Source organism: Otolemur garnettii, unplaced genomic scaffold, assembly GCF_000181295.1.
Source record: "Otolemur garnettii isolate 467f Iridium unplaced genomic scaffold, OtoGar3 scaffold00058, whole genome shotgun sequence".
Classification (NCBI taxonomy): domain Eukaryota; kingdom Metazoa; phylum Chordata; class Mammalia; order Primates; family Galagidae; genus Otolemur; species Otolemur garnettii.
The window spans coordinates 9,268,987-9,275,046 of record NW_003852453.1 but is presented as its reverse complement, the minus strand read 5'-3'; positions in this window follow the sequence as shown (position 1 = coordinate 9,275,046).

The window sequence follows — 6,060 nt, the reverse complement described above, 5'->3', positions numbered from 1 at the left end:
TTGTTGTTGCAGCTGTCATTGTTGTTTGGTGGACCCAGGCTGGATTCGAACCCACCAGCTCAGGTGTATGTGGCTGGCACCTTAGCCGTTTGAGCCATAGGTGCCGAGCCCAAGATGGGGGTTCTTATAGAAGCTATTTACTGACGGGGCCAGGGAAGCAAGATAGAGTAGCAGAAGAAGCTACGTGAAGATGTGGTTTCAGGAGAATCTAGCTCCAGCCTGGGGAGAGCTGGAGTGTGAATGATACAGCAGATATGTCCAACCCAAAGGCCAGGGGCCTGGGCTGTCATGCCTCATGTTAGTCCATACCCAGCCGGTAGCAGAGAGAGGCATAATTGCCCCAGGAGAAGAAATGCCCATCAGCCTGGGGCAGTCCTTTGGAGAAGGGTTCAGGTGTTGGTGGCTGACACCCACAGTGGGTGGGGAGATTTGGGCTGGGCTGGGGCAGGGGGAGCAGCCCCAACAGCATCCGCTATGGGGGCCAAACCCTGCCTACCTGGCAAGGTGGCTGTTTGAGGAGGCACGCAGAATCCCCGACATGGAGTCTGGCACATGACAAAACCCGAAACCTCATTAGCTATTATTATCACGAATGTCGTTGCTTCCTCTGGCTCCCACCCTTGGCCCAGGGTACAAGGAAGGAAGAAAGGAGGGATGGAGGAGGGGATGTGACTTGAGTCACAGGCTTCTGTGGCTCCTCGGTGTGGCAGCCTCTTGAGGCTAAATGAGGGGGGAGGCCCCTTGAGGCTGTGCGGTGGAGAGACAGGCCCTCAGTTTCCTCATCTGTACTGGGGGTCTCCACCTGCCTTGTCTGCTTTGCAAGGCCGTCTGGGAGGGCCGAGAGGAGGGTATGGAGGACAGGCAGTGGTAAAGGAGGGCCAGACGTGAAAAGGCAATGAGTGCCTGCCTCAGAACAGAGAGGATGTGGTTCGTGAGGCAGTAAGGACAGCATGACTATAGACGTGTGGACAGAAATGCCTCACAGACACAGAAAGTACGGCTGCAGCTGGTTCCTCAGGCTCGGTGGACAGGTCAAAGCCTGGGGACCTGGGGTGGACTAATGGCCACAGAGGCCTTCAGATCCTCTCAGAATCCCCCATGCCAAGCCCTGTGAGGTGAGATGATAGAGAAGCCAGGGCCTCTGCCTCCTCTGAGGGAGGCCGCGATATCAGAGCTTCCGAGGATGCGTGAGCCTGGATGCAAAGGGTGACTGAGCTGAAAGAGGCCTGGCTGTGGGTCCGTGCCAGCCGGGCATGTAAAAGTGGGGAAACGAGGCCCTTTGCAGGGAAGGCCTTGCTGGCACCCACAATGAATGAGAAGCAAGGGCAGGGCCTGACCGGCCCGCTGGGCTCTTTCTAGGAAGCAGCACCCCCCTCCCTTCCATGAACCCCATGGAGGCACCTTCAGGAGAAGTCAGCAGCCTTTTCCTTCCTCATCCACACAAGCTGGCAGAGCCGGCCGGACGTCCCCATTAGGACACGTCCATTTCCATGAAGCATTGATGAAGTAGGGGCCGCTCCTTCCTTGGAAGCCATCCTCCCTGTTGTCCCTCACAAGGGCAGGGCTCTACAAGACTTAAAGCACAAGTCACAGGGCTTTCCAGATGAGGAAACTAAGGTTCCCAGCAGTGCAGGGACCTGCCCATGTGCCCAACTAGAGAGTCGCAGAACTGGGAGCTCAAGAAACGTCTTCTCACTCTTTTAGGGTCCTCCGCAGGCTATGCCCCAACTCAAGTCTGCACGCTGAGCCTCGGGCCCAGCAGGATGGTCCCCCTCCCACAGCCAACAGTGCCTCTCTCTTCTTGTCATTGGAAACCCAGAAATCTGGATCCCGGCCCAGGTTGTTAGTTGCTAAACTGCCCCCTTCACCCCGCCTCCTTCCTGCTCAAAAGGCTGGGGCTTTCCACCGAGGGGCCCTTAGGGTTTCCAGAAGCATCTTCCTCCAGGACTGGCTTGCCCTATTGCCAGCCCTAGCCTGGCTGGGATAGCAGGTGACCAAATACTGTGTTTCCCCGAAAATAAGACACTGTCTTATATTTATTTTTGCTCAAGAAGACACACTAGGGCTTATTTTCAGGGGCTGTCTTGTTTTAATTAAGTATAATACAATAATCTGCATTTATTCAAATACAGTTAAGTCATCTTCTTCTGGAACCTGACAGGGGGAGCCAACCTTGTTGGTGGGGCTGGCGCTGGTGATGCGTGAACTCCTTTCCCCTAGCCGTTCACATGTGTGCAATAGGATGCCTGTGACTGCGGTTATCACACACACACCCAGGCAAGTGCAAATGGCTTGGAGAAAGGAGCTGTGGTAGATAAAATGTATTCCAGTCTTCCTTACTGCTTCTCATGGAAATGCACGGTGTTGCTATGCAGATACACTACATAGCCACACCCATCACTAGGTCTCATTATCGGGGTAGACTTATATTTAACAAATGCATAGAAATCTTGCTAGGGCTTGTTTTTTGGGTAGGTCTTATTTTCGGGGAAACATGGTAGTGGCCTTGCCTCTCTCACTCAGCCCTGGCAGTCTGGGTCCAGCAGCCATAGGAAGTGGCTGGTGGCTGGTGGGGCCTCCAGGAGAAGGCTCCAGGCGCCTCTCCCTGGCTCTCTCAAGGCCCTGGTCTCCAGGCTTGTCTGCACAGTAGCATCCCCTGTGAGGGGAGGGGGTCACATCTTTCAAAAATTCTAGCAGGTCACACTCCGGTCTGCTTGTAGCTCAATCCCTGGGTGTGATCGCAGGCATGGGGACTTTTGGAGACTCCCCAGGTGCCAACTGCTGGCTTCTGCTCTGGGCTACAGGTGACGCCCAGCTCCCCACTCCTTTGGAGTCAAACAGCCTCTTGGCTCCCAGACATGCGCTGCTTCTCCAGCAACTAGAGCCTGGTGATTCTTGCCCAGAGGCCCAAAAGACCCTGGAGGTGGCCATGGTTAGACGAAGACCCTGAGTGTGTCTGCCGTGACCACACTTGACCTGAGTGTGTCTGACCTGACCCCCTCCTTGAGCAGGCGCCTGCCTCAGCCTCTGGACCATCCCTTGGCACCTCACGCCCCAGCTCTGTGGCACTGCCAGCTCCTCTCACACAGACCGCAGCTTCAGCACACTCACACCAAAGTGAAAATAAAACTCAAGTCTGGAAATTCCCTCTTCAGCTCTGACCATGCAGGGAGGCCAGGTGTGAGGATCCCAGAGGAATCTGGGAGTCGGGGAGTTGGGGCAGGGGACACAGAGAACTGGGCATGTGAAGGAGAGAAGGGCTGGAGCCCAAGGTTTGGACTTGTGATCTGGAAATAGCTTTGCCGCCTTGCAGGGCGAATTGGCAGTGACTTCTACCCAAGTCTCAAAGTGCCTCTACCTTTTGACCCCACGACTAAATCTCTCATGGCAAGCCACATGGATGGCCGTGAGGCCCCGGTGCATGGTGGTGTGGATTGAATGTCTGCAGCCTCCCAAATCCATATGTTAGAATCCTGACATTAGTGAGATGGTCTTAGGAGGTGGGGGTGTCTTTGGAAGGTAATTTTGTCATGTGAGTCCTGGTGAACAGGACTGATGCCTTATAAACAGAGGCCTCAGAGCTCTCTGGCCCTGTCTACCCCTGTGAGGACACAACTGGTCAGAAGTCTGTCCCCAGAAGAGGGTCCTCACCAGAACCTGACCATGCTGGCACCCTGATCTCAGACTTTGGCCTCCAGAAGTGTGAGAAATAAGTTTCCATTGTTCATGGTAATTTTTAAACAGTCTACAAAACTTTGTTATGGTAGCCCCAGTGGGCTAAGACACACGGGGTCCTGGACAAGGAAGTTCTTGAAACAGTGTTTGAACCACCCAGACAACCACAATCAAGTTTGGTCTGAGCCCACTGCAGGATCTGGGGCATGAGATTATTTGTTGATAGGGCTGGATCCCCAGGATATATTACGGAATCAATAAGACACGTTGTATAACAATGTGCACAAAACAGTATCGCCTGCCTTAAAAATACACATCAAGGGAACAGCAACACTATGTTTCTACCCACACTATTATGGTATGTTTTTACAACTTAGGAATTAAGAGCATGAATTTTGGAGCCAGGCTGATTCGGGACTGACTGAATCCACCATTTTCAGGCTGTGTGATGTCAGGCAAGTTGTGTAGCTTCTCTGGGTTTCCACGTTCTCATCTATAAAATAGGGACAATAGCAGCATCTCTCTCAAGGGCTGTTGTGGGGCTTAATCGAGTTAATATGAATAAGTGCTTAAAACAGTCCCGGGAACTTAGTAAGCTCTAAGTATTGTTTTTATTATGTGAAGGCTTAAAGTTCTGGAAGCAACAGATTTTTTTGCCAAACAGTGGTTACCTTGGCAGAAAGGACAGGCTTGGGGCTGGTAGCAGTGAGCAAAGGAGATTTCAGCCTTATGTATAGGTGTTTTACATGTTGCAAAGAGGATTTAGTCATGTATTACTTGTGTGACTTAAAATTGTTTGAAAGTAAAGGAAATCAGTGACCGGAAGGTTAGGCCCTTGGGAGTTAGAAGAAGAAGAATTTTGCTTCCTGGTTGGGTCATCTGAACCATTCTCTTCCATCCTGATGACTTGGTTAGACCCATAAAACAGAAAAGGCTCGGGGCTTGGAAGCTGTAGCCTCAGTTCTGAGCCCCAGGTGACCTGCTGGGTGACAGCAGACAAGTCCTTGCCCTCTTTGAGCCACAGCTCATGTATACGTGAAGCATGGGTATGACTTTCTACCCAGCAGCCCATCTCCCAGGGAACTGGACAGCTGATACAGAAAAGAGCCTGCAGGGTTAGGAGGCCTGAGTTCAAATCCTGATTTCAAATTTTTTGGCACTGTACCACTTTGGGCAGGTTTCTTAACCTCTCTGTACCACAGTTTCCTCATCCAAATGAGGGTGATGATTTCATATCCTCTTTACAGGGTCACTGTGGGGGATGGAGACATTAAGACTCATGAAGGGCTTAGCATAATGAAAGGACGTGTCCAGCCTGCAGCCACTGCCAGCTAGCTCTCCAGTACTGAGTTCCCAGCACAAGCATTCCCAGCACAAGCATTCCCAGCACAAGAATTCCACCTGCATTTCCCCACTGGCTCCTCAAGCAGCCTTTCCAGGAAGATGTTTCTCATATTTCACAGATGAAGAAACAGGCACTAAGAAGCCAGGCAGGTTCAGTCTACGCTGATTCCAGAGGCTGCTTCCTAACAGAAACACACAAGCTGCCTTCAACCAATGGCCTGCCTTTAAAACAAAATTAGCACGTGAATACCTCTTTATGATTTTCCTGCTTACGAATACAACCCGCACTCATGTGGAAAGTTCCAATCATTGCAGAAATACACAACATGTTTCCCTAGAATCCCATCCTCTAGGGATGTGTGTTTCAGGACTTTTTTTGGGGGGGGAGGGGGGTCTTATCTGAGAAACAGAATATCATTTCCTTAAAATTTCTTTTCTAGAAACCATCTCACCTTTAACTTTTTTTAAAAAAAGTGTCATTTGCCCTGAACATCAAAAAGAAAAACAAGGAAGACACAAAACAAAACGATTCTGTTGAACTGTAGCTGGGAATCGTCGTCTGCCCAGGGCTCAGACCTGAGGCTCGGCCTCCCTTATTGACCAGGAGAGCCGTGGGCGGTAGGAGAGGTTTTACTGCACCTGACTAAGACATTCTCTTTGACTAAGGAGGAAGGATGAAATAGACCTGATAAGAGAACAACTTTCTCCTTTAATGATTCACTTTAATTGGATGTCCCGTCCACACACCTCCTATGATCCTCTTATTGACTTCTGATGGATGAGTCTTTATTTGGGAAAACATTGACCTGTCTGTTTCCATAAGAGGATTCTGAAGCCCAGAAATGCACAGAACACCTTCAGAGCTCAGGGGAAAGGCTACCCAGAAACACATAAAACAGCAAGCTACTTCTCTCTTCCCACATCACACTGTGAAAAAACCTGCACTTCTCAGAGTACCAGCCCCCAGGGGGTGAATGCTCCCTCCAGTCCACTAGGAGGGGCAGAAGGTCTGGTCACAGAACAGACCAGACCCCACCTCAG